The sequence below is a fragment of the Balaenoptera borealis genome (assembly GCF_965194805.1).
Source record: "Balaenoptera borealis genome assembly, chromosome: 3".
In the NCBI taxonomy this organism is placed as follows: Eukaryota; Metazoa; Chordata; class Mammalia; order Artiodactyla; family Balaenopteridae; genus Balaenoptera; species Balaenoptera borealis.
The window spans coordinates 158,482,728-158,499,571 of record NC_138866.1 but is presented as its reverse complement, the minus strand read 5'-3'; the positions used below and the strand labels follow the sequence as shown (position 1 = coordinate 158,499,571).

General features: G+C 42.1%; 3 long non-coding RNA genes across 5 annotated transcripts in view; 1 reads left to right on the top strand and 2 right to left on the bottom strand.

Annotated features, from left to right (window-relative positions):
* Positions 1-16,839, bottom strand: part of LOC309625973 — a 31,051-nt gene extending 14,212 nt beyond the window's left edge. Inside the window, exon 1 of the long non-coding RNA XR_014242857.1 lies at positions 167-16,839. This is a non-coding gene — a long non-coding RNA (uncharacterized lncRNA). The remainder of the gene's footprint in view (positions 1-166) is intronic.
* LOC309625960 overlaps positions 1-16,844 on the bottom strand; it is a 431,996-nt gene that overhangs the window by 75,403 nt on the left and 339,749 nt on the right. The gene's annotated exons all lie outside the window — the stretch shown is intronic.
* Positions 1-16,844, top strand: part of LOC309625974 — a 247,575-nt gene that overhangs the window by 103,183 nt on the left and 127,548 nt on the right. The gene's annotated exons all lie outside the window — the stretch shown is intronic.

The window sequence follows — 16,844 nt, the reverse complement described above, 5'->3', positions numbered from 1 at the left end:
GAGCCTGCGCGTCTGGAGCCTGTGCCTCGCAACAAGAGAGGCTGCGATAGTGAGAGGCCTGCGCACCGTGATGAAGAGTGGCCCCCACCTGCCGCAACTAGAGAAAGCCCTCGCACAGAAACAAAGACCCAACACAGCCATAAATAAATAAATTAAAAAAATAAACCTGCCCAGGAGATTATATAATAAGATATGTGTGCTTTAAATGACATTTTCTTAAAAACATTTTAGAAAATAACTCACTAAAGCTCTGTAAAAGATTAGGCTAAATTACATTATTAAAGCTGGCTGGATTCCATTACAGCTTAATGTTTGAAATAAATATGTAACTACTTAGGATCTGTGTCTTCCAAACAGAAAAGGAATGTGTGTGAGTGAGTGTGTTTTCATGGAACTATGAATAGCCCTGGGTTACCTGCTGCTGTTTCCTGCCTGCCACACACCAGATCTTTTTGAAATAAATCTATGTCTTTCTCTAGATCTGCCGATACTCATTATCTGAGAAAGGTCACAGGTTTCCATGGCAGTTACTATTCTATGGTCATCAATGACATACTGGATTTCACTACTGCTTTAGGACATATGTCCACTACAAATAGTATGAAACGTCAAATATTCACAGCCAAGGAATATCTCATTGCCTTAATTAGTACTGAATGATATACAGACATAATTTTAAACACAACTGAACATGATATCTTTCTCCTGATCTTTGTCTTATAAACTTTTCTCAACTGGCTTCTGTCTTATAATTAATATTCCTTTCTTTAGTTTAAAACGTATTTATGTATTTTTAAATCAGAGGCATTTGTACTGGCCTTTTCTTAAGATTACAGTGAGGGGTTGATTTTCTTAAAGGATTAAAATGAAAACACATATTTCCCCTTCCTCAATTTTCTTTTTTTTAAATTTATTTTATTTTATAATTATTTTTCTTGGCCGTGCTGCACAGCTTGTGGGATCTCAGTTCCCCGACCAGGGATCGAACCCTTGGCAGTGAGAGCACCGAGTCCTGGACCACCAGGGAATTCCCAATTTTCAATAAGGTTGAACAAAACTATATTTTAGCTTGTTTAAGACTTCAACTCCAACTAAAATAAAGATACTGAAGACAAAAAAAATTGCACCAATGGCTGTCTTAAAAGCAAGAGCCCTTTGTTTCATCCATGCATTTAAAGTTGCTCCTTTATGTTGTTACTGATTTACAACCTTCCTCTGAACTTGAAGCCTGCCAGTTGCATATGAAAATAGAACACAGGCAAAAAAATATTTAAATCTCACAAGAGTGGCTCTGATCACTTGAACACTTATTATGCCTACTGGATCACCCCTCCTGTATAGACAAAAATAAACAACCTTCCCAAGGTATGAGAATCACGGTCCAGAACTAAGCTGTAGGTACCTCAGTCCTACATTCCAGTTATAGCAGCCATTTCCATCCTCTTCACTCTTTTATTTTGAAAACAACTTTTTCTTAAAGTCGTTAAAAATTATAGTAGATTTAAATTTTCTATTTTTAGTTCCTTAATTACCTCTTTCTCTTTACATAGCTTACATTTTAAAATTCTAGTTTTGTCAAAAAATGTTCAGTTGAAACTTTTTAGAAAGCATACTTGTTACTGAAAAATTAATCAGCAAAATCAGCAAGCTAATTTTAATGATGATTACTATTTTAATGGGTGAATATTTTTAGCTCTATCTGGAATGCAAAAATGCTCTCTGACTTCGTGAGATTTAAAGTGAGTACAAACAACGTTGCACCACATCCAACAGGCACAGATAGCACATTATCCTAATTCAAATTAGAAAGCTATTTATCGAACAGATTAAGACGCTGCAGTACAGGTAGTGAGTAAACGGTGCAGGAGGAGACCCTGTTCTGACAGGCGGGTGATGAGATAGCACCTGCAAGGCTGCGGTCCGTTAACTGTCCTGCTGAGAATTGCAAAGATCTTATTCTATCCCATTTTTCTTGTTTTATGAGGAAAAAAATATATCTATCAATTTAGGTTAAAGCTGTAAACTACTGTATTATACCTACTGGGGTATGTTTATGACTCTCATTCATCAAAAGTGAGTGCTGTATGTCTGGTATTTAGCCCAAGTGGAGAATGGAATTTTCCATAGAACGTCGTGTTATGAGTTGCTATGACTCATAATAGGTTCCCATAAATAAGCCCTCCATGAAAAGTGTATTGTGATAGTCGCCGTGAAATATCCGCACCAATAGGTTTTGACCTCCGTATCCGTGACTACATTTTCTGTCATTTGTTTTCACAGTTGAAGCATTAGATGAAACCATAATATTTACTGCTGCACATTTGTTCTCTGTTGGGGTAATACATTGGGAGGCAGCGTCCTGCTCTAACAGCCCAGGGCAGGCAGATCGGAGGGAGGGAGACTGTCAAGGTTTAGACAGTGTGGCAGCAAAAGGGCACATGTGTAACTCATGTGCTTCTAGAATATCCTGGTGAAGAAAATTGATACATTCAAAGGTTTTTTTTTAAAATAGTGAAACTACTGCTTGAGAGAGGAGCTTCATGGAATTGGAAGCAATAATAATAATAATAGTAATAACAACAACAATAACAGTGAGGTGACTCTGGCTTCTCTGTACCCAGGTACCCACAGCAGCAGTAGCACCTTTGGCAGTGACCTCGGGATTGAAGACATCTCTCTGCCCATCCCATCCTTTTCCTCACCCAGACTATGGGTAAATTAACAATTAGGGCTTTTGACTCCAGTAGCAAATAGCCTGAAACTAAGGTTTAAATTAAACTACTTGTCCACAATCACATAGCTTGTAGGAAGTAAAGTGAGATTGAAATCTGGGTTTTCCTCACTCAAAAATGGCAGTTGTGCTTTTTAACGTATTTGCATCATAAATAACTAATGGGGAGGAAAATAGATATTGAGAGACATAAAAATATTACTTAGAGCCAAGTATTTGAATCTTATTGCTTTACCCAAACTAAAATAATTAGATACCTAAAATTACCTTTACTTCTGTCAAATAGTTAAGGGATGTTAGACTATACACTTAAAATCACGTGTTTTTACTATAAAATACGACAGTCACTGAGCCATGATTGAGAATTATGTTACAGTTACACATTGCATGCACTTTGATTCAACAAAGAATTATTAAGCATTTCCTATGTTCTCTGGGGAATAGGGATAAAATGATGGTTAAGCATAATCTCTATCATCAAAAGAGCTTAGTATCTAGGAATTGGAATCAGATAAGTTTACTAAAATGCTATAGGATTAGACAGAAGATGCGCTCTGTGTCCTAAGAGCACGGACAATAGAATGGTCAGTTCTGCATGGGAGGCTTAGAACAGGCTTCACACAGAGGATTATGTTTAATAAAGTCTTGAAAATTAATAGGTACTTATCAGCCAAGAGTGGGGAAGAAAGGAAATTCTGTAAGAAAAGGGAACAGGAGAAGAATCCAAACAAGTGAATCAGTGTGACTTGTAACCAAAATTGTGAATGGGAGCTCGCATGACCTGGGTTATCTGTGATACATAGTCGAAGCAATAACAGTCCTATTCAATATATAATGTAAAGAATTTAATTAGTTATAAAACATTTGAAAAACTGTCCAAAGGTAAGGGGACTATATGCTCTTTTTTGTGTGTTTATCAAACTTTTATTGAAGTAAAAATACCTAGAGGAAAGTGAACAGGTTATGTGAACAGCTTGCTGAATTGCCACAAAATGGAGTGTCCTGTAGAACTACAGCCTAGGCCAACAAAGGCACACTGCTCTCCCATGGCCCCAGCCCCATGGCTGGGGCCCACGGGTACACTACCTCCCCCAGCCTCCCTTCCAAGGCCAGGCGGCCATGTGGCTGAGTTCTGACCAAGGTGATATGTGTTCCGCGGGCCCCAGCTGTACAGAAGTGGGCTTGCCTTTCTGTGTGTCTTTATCAATTTCACCAACAACATGTAGAGGACAGGCAGGGCGGAGCCACAGGCTGGAACAAAAGTGCGGCCCTGAGTCATCACGCAGCTTCTGGACGACCAGGAATGCCAGCTTCAACTTCATCATGAGGAAGAAGGAGCGTTTATTGTGTTAAACACCGAAATGTTCATCTCTGTTTGTTACAGCCGCTGACATCAATTACATTCTATCCAGGAATTGACCCAGTGAGCAAGAAATGTCCATCCTATATAAAAGGAGATGCTTTAATTTGAGGAATCTGCATTTGCTTGCATGACTGAAGCACAGACTGTCTGTAGGGAGAAGGGAGAGGGGCGAGGACTCGGGCCCCGATGAAAGCAGCTGGTGCAAATGTGGCATCACGTGTCTCTGCTGTCACTGTCAAGTTTTTACCTTTATTTTGGGGGCAGGAGTGACAATTAAAGATCACTGAGTGGGAAAGAAATGTGATCACATTTTTGTTTCAAAATGATAACCGTGTCTGCCACCGAGACTACGAGACGGAGGCGAGGGTGGTTGGAACACCCCTTGTTGAGCTCGGACCTCCACCGGGCTGGAGCGCCCTGACCCCGCCCGCTTGGCGTCCTGTCCTGGCATCTCCAGGACATGCCCAGCCCAGCCGCGGAGCCGGCCGCCCCGCAGATACGCAACACGGGACGTCCTTTCCTCGGCTCTCCTGCAGCTCAGAGGAGGATTTCAGTCTCCGACAGCACCTCCCTGCTGTACCAGTGGAGTGAGCCACTCTGGAACCACGGTCCGGATCCGATTTCAGACAGACTTCCCCTCTGTAATCACGGCTCTGATCCCAGAGCTGGACGAGATGAGACACAGAAACGTAACTGGCAGCCAAGAGGACACACGCGCTGGGACGGCTTCTCTGGGTGTGAGATTCCCTCGGCAGGGGTGGCTCTGGGCCTTACCTTACCCAGTGGATTCACCAAGCTGGGAGTCATCAGACCCAAGACGTGACGCCGAAGGTCAGAGGGCCCGGCCTTCCACTGAGCTGGGGTCACCAGTCCCTGTTCCCTGTGTGGAAGGAGACCGTGTTGCGGAGGGTCTTTACTGCAAGGACCCAGGTGGAAGGCAGGTTACCAGGGTTCTTCTGCTTGGCCAGCATGCAAGAAGCTCCTCAGAGGACACAATGGGGCTTCTCACGCTCCGTACTATTGATTCTTCGGGGGCCAATGATGCTTGTGTCAGGGGCTGACCTGGGCACCTGGGGTGCTTAGCAGCATCCCTGACCCCCACCCACTAGGTGCCAGTAGCACCCTGCCCCAGCCCCAGGTGTGACAATCAAAGACGCCTCCAGACATTGGTGCTGTGCCCCGGGTGGCAGGCAGGATCATCCCCAGTTGAGAAAGACTGGTACAGGAGGTGCTTCTAGTGATGGAGGGATTTATTTTGGACAGGAGTACATTTCCTGCCTTCCTTTTCTACTTTTTAATAAGTTACTGCCACGCAGAGCCCAAAGAAATCATCCATTGGGTTCTTAAGTTTGTGAATTCTCCCTCCATTTGCAAAGTACATGAGGGCTGAGAGCTGACTATTCATCTATTCAATATCCAACAGATGAGGCTGCGTTTTTGCAAGCCCAAAAGAGCTTTCCAAATTCCTCAGTCCGACTGAGGGACCGGTTCTAATATACTTTACATCTTTGTGGGGAAAACTGCCTCAGAATAATGCAAATAAAAAGGCCAAACTGCATGATTCATTTCGGAAGAGTAGTTCAAAAAGTGAGCCCTATTTTAAAAATTCACATTTTTATTTTTATCCAGGACTCTGATAGTTCCACTAGAGATAAATGATTCCTTCTCAGAGGGGAAATAAGAAGCAGTTTAATCTTGGCCTGCTATTGCTTGAAACTATTCCACCTCCGTGAACTCATTTCATATTTTAAGCTCCCAAAAAAGAACAGAAGAATTTAGCAAACCCCCATATGACCACATATTGCTAATAGAACAACTTGTCATTTGAAAAATGTCCACCTTTCTGAGAAGACACTCGGTATCATGTACCACGGGATAGATTACAGTGCAGGGCAGTCCCTGTTTTGATCTTGTCCAATATTTATCATTCAATAAGCACTAATATTTACTCATTTATTTAAAATACTTTTATTGATAATTGTCTGGACATTATCTGAAGCACTGGGAACGATGCTTTGGAAAAAGATGACATAGGTCCACATTCAGCTGACAGTTCCATGGAAGCCACCTTCAGTTAACTGGGAACTGAAATCTGGTGCTCCCAGGGCAGGGGCGGCAGGTCAGTGTGCTCCTATGTGAAGGGCGCATTACCTGGGTTCAGGGTCTGGCAATGCTCCCATGGAAACAGCATCCAAGTAGGAGAAGCTGGCAAGATAAACGTGGGGAGGAGTGTCCTAAGCAAACCCCAGAGGTGCCGCCATGAAGGTGTCCCTCTTATAAGGTCTCATACATGACCCTCAGAGTTTGGAACTCAGCGACCAGCAGCCCAGGTGTGTTAGGCTGGACGTTTCGCCTTCTCCCTGGGGGAAATAGAGAAGGGAGAGACACTTCCTTTGCCTATGGTGAAGGACCCAGGTGCAGGTGGGTCCCCCACCCTTGTACACACTGACTCAGGCCCCCTCCTCCTGGAAACCTTGCAGGGCCACTCAACCTTCCGTTGATCCCTTCTCCAATCTTCTCTCACTTTCTGGAAGGTTCTAAGTTTCTAATTAGGATTCTAGAACCCTAACTGTCAGTACTATTCAAATAGGCTCTTAATTATTTATGTGTTTCCTGTGTACATGATTTTGACTTTCTCAACACAAAAATATAAATTCTTCAAGGTCAGGGAAAGTGTCCATCGTGTTTGTTCTGTACGTTCCAGTGAGCCATACCCACTTCAACAAATAAGTCGTGTTTAGATCTGCGAGGAAGTAACTCAGGCAAGTGTAAAATGAAGAGCAGAGATGTGTATGTGAATAGGAAGGACACCCTGCTGCACAAGGTGCCCTCCAAATGCAGTGGTTCACACCAGACAGAGGTGTCTTTCTTCTCAGTGACAGTCTAGGGGGGGTGGACAGGCTCTGCTCCAAAGAGTCACATCTGGTACCATGCGAGTTGGGCAGCTCGCCGTCCTCAACACACATCTTCCCGAGGCGCCCCAGTCCTTGCAGCTGACCTCCAGCCAGGAGGAAAGAGAGGTCCTTTAGGGGCAAGCTGAACATATTCTCATACAGATTTTACTGATGCTCAAATTCAACCAAGAAAAACTTGATCACAGAGCACAAGGCAGGCTGGGAATGATCGTCTAACTGGACGGCTGTGCCCAGGAAGAATGAGGAAACCTCGTGAGGAATCCCCTCCACTGAGCACATCCCTCTGATACTCTCAGGACTATTTGCTTACTTCCATCCATCCATTAGAAGCCCTTGCTTTTGGACCTCTTCCGTAGTTGGAAATAAGGGAAATACTTTAAGCAGAAAGTTGCTTCTGAAACAGCCTAAAACGATTATCTGGGCTTTGTGTACCTGGAATAGAACAAAAGATGACTCCACCATCCCCTCCACTTCCACTTCCACCTCCACCTCCACCATCCCCTCCTGCACGGGCCACAGAAGAACAATTGTTTAGCTTTTCAAGCTGAAATGAAAGAATCAAGATCCAGTAGCCGCTTAGACACATGACACTCTTTTATCAGTACTTTCAAATACAAGACACTTATCAACAAGGTATCTATAGCCTGCAAAATAATTTATTACCTAGAGAAGTCAAGTTCACAGAGAAGAGAGTAGAATGGTGGTTGCCAGGGGCTTGGGGGAAGGAAGAAGGAGAGGAGGCGGTGTTTAGATACAGAGTTTTGGTTTTACAAGGTGAAAACGTTCTGGAGATTGGTTGTACAACATTGAAGTTAACACTTCCAAACTGTACACTTGGAAATGGTTAAGGTGATACATTTTATGTTATGTGTTTTTTACCACAATTAAATTAAAAGAAAATTACAAGGGAAACCTACAAGAAGCAGAAATAGTACTGAGATAATGGAACGGAAACATTTGGTTGAACCAATAGAACTTGTCTTTAGGTAATTTCATTATGTTTTGGTCACCAGATCATTTTATTTACTAGAGCAAATGATTTGTAGTTCATTTATTTATTCTTTCTAATATTCATTCATTCATTCATTCAAAAGATGATTCATTGAACACCTGTCCTAGGGCACCGTATTATGCTGGGGAGATATTGATTAGCCACAGTAGTCCTGTTCCCAAACCCAGCGAGCTTACCTTCATGACTGACCACTCAATTCAAACTGCAGTGTCCAGTGATTCTCATCATCTGACGTTACTCATCACTTGGGTGAGCGCCCTTGGAATCAGAGCAGGAGGCAGACAGGGAAACTTACACTGCGCTTCTGACAGTGAAATCGTATTCACCGTAGAAGGCCAGTTGAGATTCTTACCTGTGGAGCTCGCCCATAGCCTTTGCGTGACGTGTGTTATGCATCTATTACTTTACAAATATCGTGTCATTGATGACATGATGAAGAAAGCTTCTGAAAAACCTTTGTGGAAGAGGAACTGAAATGTAATAACCAAGTGCTGGTCTTTAAGAATGCTTCTAGATGACTTAAAAATAGCCGTGAGGCAGTCTTGATGAAGCAATTGGAAAACCTTAGGAGAAAGTCCTCAGACATTCCTTCAACAGTCCAGCTAGAGTCTTCCATGTAGCCCAAGGTCAGAGGTGACAAGGGCTGACATGGGTTTCAGTCTGGCTTTGGCTTCAGCTTATTCTCTCCACCCCACAGCCGTCTTCCTTCCCCTCCCAGGGCTTGGGGCTCCGGCAACAGACACAGAGACCGCAGGCTCACAGAGGCGGCCTGAGCAGCTCCCACTGCTCAGAAGGTCACATACCCAAACACAAAGCTGTAGATCTGCTCTGCTTGTCCGATTTAAACCCGAAATAGAATTTGGTATTGAGAGTATTTCCTGAGGGACAGAATCTTAAGGATGAGCTCTCTTGTTTCTGGGTTTTCTGGAATTGGTTTTCTCATCTGATTAGATTTAAGACACAAAGGACCCCATATCCAGTGGTAAAGGAGTGTTTAGCCTGTGGTGGCAAAACAGTCACTCAGATGATGACCTTTACACACCTGCGCTTACGTGCCTATGGAGGACAAGGTTCTGGGTGGCCAAGTATTTACTGAGTTTGAACATTTTGGTGAAAAATAGGAGTCTAATCAGGTTGGTTGGTTGCTTCTAACTATGCTAGACAACTTAGGAAAAGAAAATGATGTGCTCAGGGCTTTAAATTCCTAGATTAAGATCTACAGAAGGAACCGAAAAGCTTCTAGATTGACCCTGTAAGAAATCTTCTCTCCTGTAGCCAGAGGGCCTAGATTGCTGAAAATTAAGCCCAAGGCCTCATTTTAGGAGTGGTGAATTACAGCCCAAATTGAATTCCCAAATTCACAGCATCTCTTTTATTAAATTTAGGACATTTATTGGAAAGACATGGGCTTGGGAAGTTCGGCATATGTTTATACGAGCAAATTCCTATGAAGCTAGGGATCTTGAGCATTAATTCCGGCGCCTCTCTGCCTTCTTCGCCCCTGCCTGAGAGGGTCAGTCCCCTTCTCATGACGCACCTCTGATGCCCCTACCCCACGTGCTTGCCCAGGAATATGGGCAAGATTGGTTCTACTCCTATATTTCTGGTTGGGAAAACTGAAGCTCACTTAAAATTTTGCATATTTTATATTGATTAAAATAGTACATGTATCTGTATAACCATCATTCCAGATAGCTAATCAGTCAAGATCGTAATAGATCAATAGTAAATTTCATTCAATTCTAAGCAGTGCATGTAACGACATCTAACAATAAATATTAAGTAAGAACAGCTCAAGTTACAAACTTAAAATGCTCTAAGTAAGTAAGGTTATAGCAAACTGCATTTAGAATATATCTGTGGTAAAATACATCAGAGCCTGCATTACAGAGAGTAAGTGAGATGTGTGGGAATTGACTTGCCCTTTTCTTCCATTAAAGGGCAGAGTTTTTTTGAAAAAAAGATGGTTCAATTTCCTCCCTCCAAGCTGCCTTTTTAAAATAACATAACATAACACATATTTTGACACAACTCCACATGACTCAGAGGCCCTTCTTAAAATAAGACCAGACCACATTCATGGAGACTGAATCACCTCTAACCTTCCGAACTTGGTGAGGGTTACTAATCAGGATGTGTTTTCATTCCTCAGATAGTATGGGAAAGTTCTGATTTTGACAATTAACCTACCATCCAATCAATTATTTTTTCACTGGAGCTCTAAACAAATTTTGTTTTCTTTTCTCATCGCCTCACCGTGAATGAAAGACAACCCATATAAAACTGTTTTTCAGTGTAAATAAGACTGCTGTCTCCAAAAAATAAACGATTCCTGAGATGATTTTTAAAAAAAGAACAAAGTAGCTTATGAAAGTATATGATGTCCATGTAATTTAGGACCTCCCTCAAGTTTTTCAGCCCCAAGAGACACATATTTCCTCTGAGTTAATTATGCCAGAAGACAGTTCCTTCTGCAGGACCAGGAAAACTTTTTGGTAAAAGTCAAGCACAAGTCAGCATTTTTCTTCTGATTAAAAATTGAGAGATGAAGGTGCACACCTCCCACATACACACCAGTCTACACTGCATTCGCATCATGCAATAGCATCTGGTTGACATTTGCAGGATTCTGCACAAAAGCTTAAAGACCTGTGCGTTTAAGCAGAATAGCTCTAGTGTAACAAGGCAATGAAGCTTAAACTTGAACTTAGAAGACCTGGATTTGAATCTTTTTTTTCCTGCCAGACTGTAGCTCTCAATTTCTTTATTTGAAAAATGAGGATGAATAACATTGACTTCTAATGTGCATAAAGCAGGCTTATACATGTGGACATTTCTTCAGACCTTAAGGACTGTCCACTTGGTTGATGTGATTGCTATTAATACCAGAGGATCCAGAGCTATCATGACTAACTGGCCTGAACTCCAAAGGGACTGCTGTCTTTCATGCACTGAGTCAGAGTTTCCTTAGCGACGGGGCCCAGAAGATAAAGAATTGTAATCACTTCCTGTGCATGATGTCTTTCCCTCAATCATACAATGAGTAACATTTATATCACTCATTTTTAAGCACTGGCCTGCTTGAGAGCCCTGATCCCCCCACTGTTCTGGTTAAATCAGCCTCAGAATAGTGGCTTTGGCAGCTCAGCGCCTGTGCTTCAAGGCTCCCTAGCCCCTGGTCCACTCCTCCAGCTGCACTTGAAGACATTCTCGCTTTGAAGGCAGATCTTCTCTCTGACCCCCTCCCAGATACCCGACAGATTAAGTCACAGACCAGAGGAGAAAATGCTGCCCGAAATAGTCATCCTCCAGATGTGCCTGTGTTCAGGGTCGGCCCCGGATGTCACATCCTGGTGGGAAATGACTGTGTGTGTTTTGTTCGCATTCAAGGCCCTGTTGACAAAGCCGTGCTGCAGGTGTCCCCCTGAAATTGTCACACAGTGACCTTCCTTAGTCAAAAAGCACCATAAATATTATCTCGGGTCTCATCTCCTGTGCCCATCTGAGAGTTTTGAAGAGGTCAGTACCCTGTTTCACTGAGATTTTAAAAACTCACCCTGCGAGTCAAATTTTAACAAGAACTGTAATAACAGCAACCCCCTGTCTGGTGCCAACTTCCCGGTCTCATGTCTTGAGTTTTTAATAGAGGGGCATCTTATCTGACGATCCGGGGTGCTAACTGATTTCCACTCCTTTCTCTTCCACCTGCCCTCCCCCACCTCCTGCCACCCCCCATTTATGCAATTAAAGGAATCAGTGGGCATTTCAGCTCCCTTTTCCTGGAGCAAACTTTTTTCACAATCTTAACGTACTCAAAGAAAGATTAAAAAAAAAAAAAGCTGAAGTACACCACGCAAATACAAAGTAAATAAGTAAATGAAGAAAGGCCACTGTGGTTGTCGACAAGGATGATGGGGAGCAGCCTGGCGGCTGAAACCGAGATAGGGCCAAGCCCAGGGGGCCACATCTGGGAGGCTGAGTGTGTGAATGGGGCTGAGCTGGCCTCCCACACAACAGGAATTCCTCCAAAACTATGTGCTCTGTATGGGAGCACAGAAAAAAATGTGTTTAGAATATCACTAAGGAAACCCAGATACATTATCTTTGCCAGAGCACAAAAGACAGTTCAGTTAGTGACTGACTCAAAATGACTAGAACAGAGAACATGCGTTTAATGATGCTGGGGAAACAGGGAAGTAGAAAAAAAGGATGGCCGCGTTCTTTATGCCCAAACAAGAACAAGACGCCTTCCTTTCCCAGCACCAGGAGGCTTTCTGCTACACTTGTTCACGGCCCTGGCTGTTTGCAGGCAAAGAAGAATGAAAAGAAAAGCATTTCGGTCTTCCCACTCAAAAAGGTTGCGGCTGTCATAAATTTCTCTTTCAAATATCGTGATGTTTGTTCCTGCTATCACACCTGTCAACGCATTTTGTTTCAATATGGAGGACACAGTTTTAAGAGTATACTTTGACCCCAGAATTTTGAGAGCATGTTTTGACCTCCACTCTGTTTTTTTTTTTATTGGAGTTTAGTTGCTTTACAATGTTGTGTTAATTTCTGCTGTACAGCAAAGTGAATCCGCTGTACGTATACATATATCCCCTCTTTTTTGGATTTCTTTCCCATTTAGGTCACCGTAGAGCACTGAGTAGAATTCCCTGTGCTGTACAGTAGGTTCTCATTAGTTATCTATTTGACCTCCACTCTTATTCCAACAAAACACACTGTGTGTGCACTGGTGTGTGTGTATGTGTGTGTGTGTGTGTGTGTGTGTGTGTGTACAGAGTCCTAAATTCCATGGAGCAGTTTAGTTCCATTTTAATTCCAGTTAAATCTTAGCATTATAATAGCACAGCCAATTCCTGTCTAAAAATAGGTTGAAATGTGTTTACATTTGTGAAGTTTGGGCAGTGATAACTCCATGTGCGACATCTGTTAACAGATTACCAGCCATAAAAAGATGGCAGAAGCGATGGTTTCCTGCAACACGATGACCGCCCTACTGTTCCCAAGGCACTGTCGCTCCTGCTGCCTGGGTGGGCCCGACTTCATATGGTCTCCCCTCAACTTCTTCTTCACGCTCCCCTGCATTATTTCCTCTTTTGCTGTTGCATTTTGGTAGCAAAATTAAAAATTCAGGCTATTAAAATATAAATCACTTTGTTATAAAGCAGAAACTAACACACCATTGTAAAGCAATTATACTCCAATAAAAATGTTAAAAATATATATATATATATATAAAGATATTAATTCTTTTTAAAATGGTCAGCATGGAAGAGTCTGCAATCGGCTTCTTAATCTTCAGCAAAATGACTCAGCTCACCTGAGTGAGGATCCCACACACCAAGGGAGGAATGTGAGCGTTAGAAGTGATGGGGAAACTTTCTGTGGGCTCTTACAGTTCGTTGCTTGAAAAATTTGGCCCTTTTAACACACAATTGTACATGGATATATCTTCACAGATCACACACATACTTTGTGATTTGATTGATTTTTTTTTTCTTTTCTGGCTGACAGCTTAAAGCAGATGTGGTTCTAGGAAACCAGTGAATATCCCCTGGGACTCAGCAATGGCCCAGACCTCAAAGCCACAGTAGAAACATTTGGCTCTTGTAATTGAGACACCTGGAGATCTATCTACATTATCGGCATGAATCACCCACCGCCTGGGTATAAAAGACACCAGCACCTCAAAGTTTTTAAGCATAGGCATAAAATTAATTCAAATTATCTAATGTGAGGGCTGAAGACTGAGTTAATAATTTTTAAGAAAATAAATAAATGAACCAGGACGATAAGACAAATTCTGCAGATGATAACAATTGCAAATAAGGGATTTCAAGATGTTTAAAAGCCTTGAACTGAAGACACTGTCTCTATTTTCATTAACCCATTCATTTTAAAGCGTATATTAAGCATCTACACTGTAACAGCTACAATACTATTTGATACTCAAACACACATTGTTTAGTCTAAGAATTGCAGTAGATAATTCTGATACCCTCATTAAAAGTCTAAGTTCAATATAGCTAGAGGATAAATTCCAGAAATTAAAAAAAGACACATTTTGTTTTTAATCACGATCCGTGGATTATAAAGGTGGTAGTTACATTATCTGAAGAGAGACATATCATATATCACTAGATAGACAAGAGGCATAGTCTGACTTGGAGAAAAACTGAACATAGAGCAAAGAGAAGCACTTTTTAATGGGCCTTCACAGTACTCAGTAGTCACTGTCTGAATACATTTGAAATAAACTTCAAATAACACACTTCATATTAAAGACCATGCAGAACAGAGGGTTTTATTACCATGCATTTAATGGCATATAATTGCAAAATGGAGAATTTATACCAAAGCATTAAAAAATACCACTGGTTAAAACTGTATTTTCTATGAAAAATACAAGGCACAGAGTCTCAAGCAAAGATTCACTCAAGATTCTTTAGCTCTGACTTTAGTTCTTCTGAGCTAAGAATCTTTAGTTCTTCTGACTCTGACAACATCTTTTTCTAGATTAGAACACAAAGTACTCAGACAGGCATAGGCTCCAAAATAAATAAACAGATAATTAAATAAATAAGTAACTTTTTTTAAAAACCACAACTTGATTCCATTATTCTACTTAAGGCAAAACCAAGATTTCAAAATAAATTAACGCTGCAGACCAGTCTAAGAATTAAATAGGCTTTTCGTCACCCATCCTTCCTCTCTCCTGCCCAGGTTTCTGACTTTTTATGAGTACCTATTTTTACATTTGAGATCGGGCGTATTTTTATGAGAGTCTATTCGTATAAAATAACAATAAAGATCAGTACCATAATCTACAGCAGTTAATTTGGCATTTATGATATAAAACTGTCTGCAAAAAAACCCACCTCTAACCAATACAAAAGTGTGCAGCCTAATTTACAGCTGCAGTGATGGCATTTCTCTATTAACTTGCAAGGCAGCATTTTTCTCCTCTGAGGATCTATATTTTAGCCGGCTTGTTTTAGGATGAGAGGAAAATGCATATCTGCCATTTTATAGCAGGCAAAGAACAGACTACTAAAGGTGGGAGGGGTTAATATCAAGGATGATAATTTCAGGTACACTTTATATATTATAATAATATAAAATTAATCTTTGCAGAATGGATAAAAAACAGACACAACTCATGACTTTCTATGTCAGACTGACACCCCCGTTACCTATAAGGCATCATTATAAAAACAACGTCCTACAATTTCTGTCAATCTGAACAATCAGAACACATATCACTGAAAACGTGTATTCATAACTCTCATTTAACTCGAATCGCATTGTGACTGTCATTTAAAAGTTAGATGATATATCCTAAAATAAAATCAAAAACTATTTAACAGCCATGATGGCAGAGGCCATAGAAAAGCAGCAAAGATACGCAGGCGTGAACTGGCTGAAGGTTAGACCTGCTGCCACCAGACTGGTCCTCAGATGGCTCTTGCAGCCCGCCTGCCTCGGGAACGGCGCTGGGAGAAGCAGGGAACGTGGCCAGGATGCCCGCATTCAAGGCCTACTGCAGCTGCTCTCGGCTCTTTATTCCTGGACAAGTAAATCCCTGAGATCCAGAGTAGAATCTTCAAGTGGCTGATAGGAATAGGACACAGCTCACAATGTGACAAGCAGAATTATATCATCTTTATAACATGCCTGCCTGTACTAAGTAGCAGGAAGGTAAAGGCAGCAGAAACAAAACAAAACAAAAACAAAAACATGAAACAACATCCACCATCAGGTTTAGAGCTCTTTGCTGGCCCCCTGCTCAGACCCTTCTGTGCTCCCCGCACACAGCCGCGCACGGCCCGTATTCCACATGTAAGTCCGTCGGCAGGATTGCCTGCGGTGCAGGGATGCCCAGGCCAAAGCCTGAGGCATGCAGCGTTTAGGGGAGCAGTTCTGTTTGTAGTCACCACAGGCCACTCTGCTGGGAGTTCGCAGGTGACCTCCAAGAAGGGAACTCCTAGGCTCCCGGGATGCCAGAATAACCCTGGTCCACACCCAGAACTGGCCATGAGGATGGAAATAGAGTCGACCCTCCATATCCGTGGGTTCCACATCCACGGATTCAACTAACTGCAGGTGGCAAATATTCAGAAAAAATCAGAAAGTTCCAAAAAGCCAAACTTAAATTTGCCATGCACCAGCAACTATTTACATAACATTTCCATTGTATAAGATGTTATAAGTAGTGCAGAGATGGCTTAAAGTATACAGGAGGAGGTGGGTAGGTTACATGCAAATACTATACCACTTTACATAAAAGACTTGAGATACTGGATTTTGGTATCTGGGCGGGGTGGGGGGGAGGTCTCATTACCAATCACCCTTGGACACTGAGGGATGACTGTATATCTTGGTTTTATTGTAAATTCTATCCAAAGACCCATAAGTAGGCTTTAATCTACACTACTATTATCAGCTTTGTCTAATCTACCGTATGAAAGAGTGAGGCCTTCAGGGCTTATAATAAGGCTAAAATTTGCTATTAACACAAGTACTAGGGATAGGAATAGCTCCAGTTATATGGGCTTTCCTGTCTCTGCTGCAACTACTTGGCTCTGCCCTGTGATGTAAAAGCAGTTTAGACAACAGGAAAATGATTGAGTGTGGGTGTATTCCAATAAAACTTTATTTACTTGCTTCCAGGAACAAGACGGGTAGTACTTGGCCCCTACACTGCGGTTCACAGGCCTCTGCTTTGGGAAGATGAGCTCCCCTGGCTTTGGCATCCGTAGGTACTGGGGCTGGCCTGAGAGGCCACAGCTAGCTGCTCATCAAATGTCTTCTTCCCCC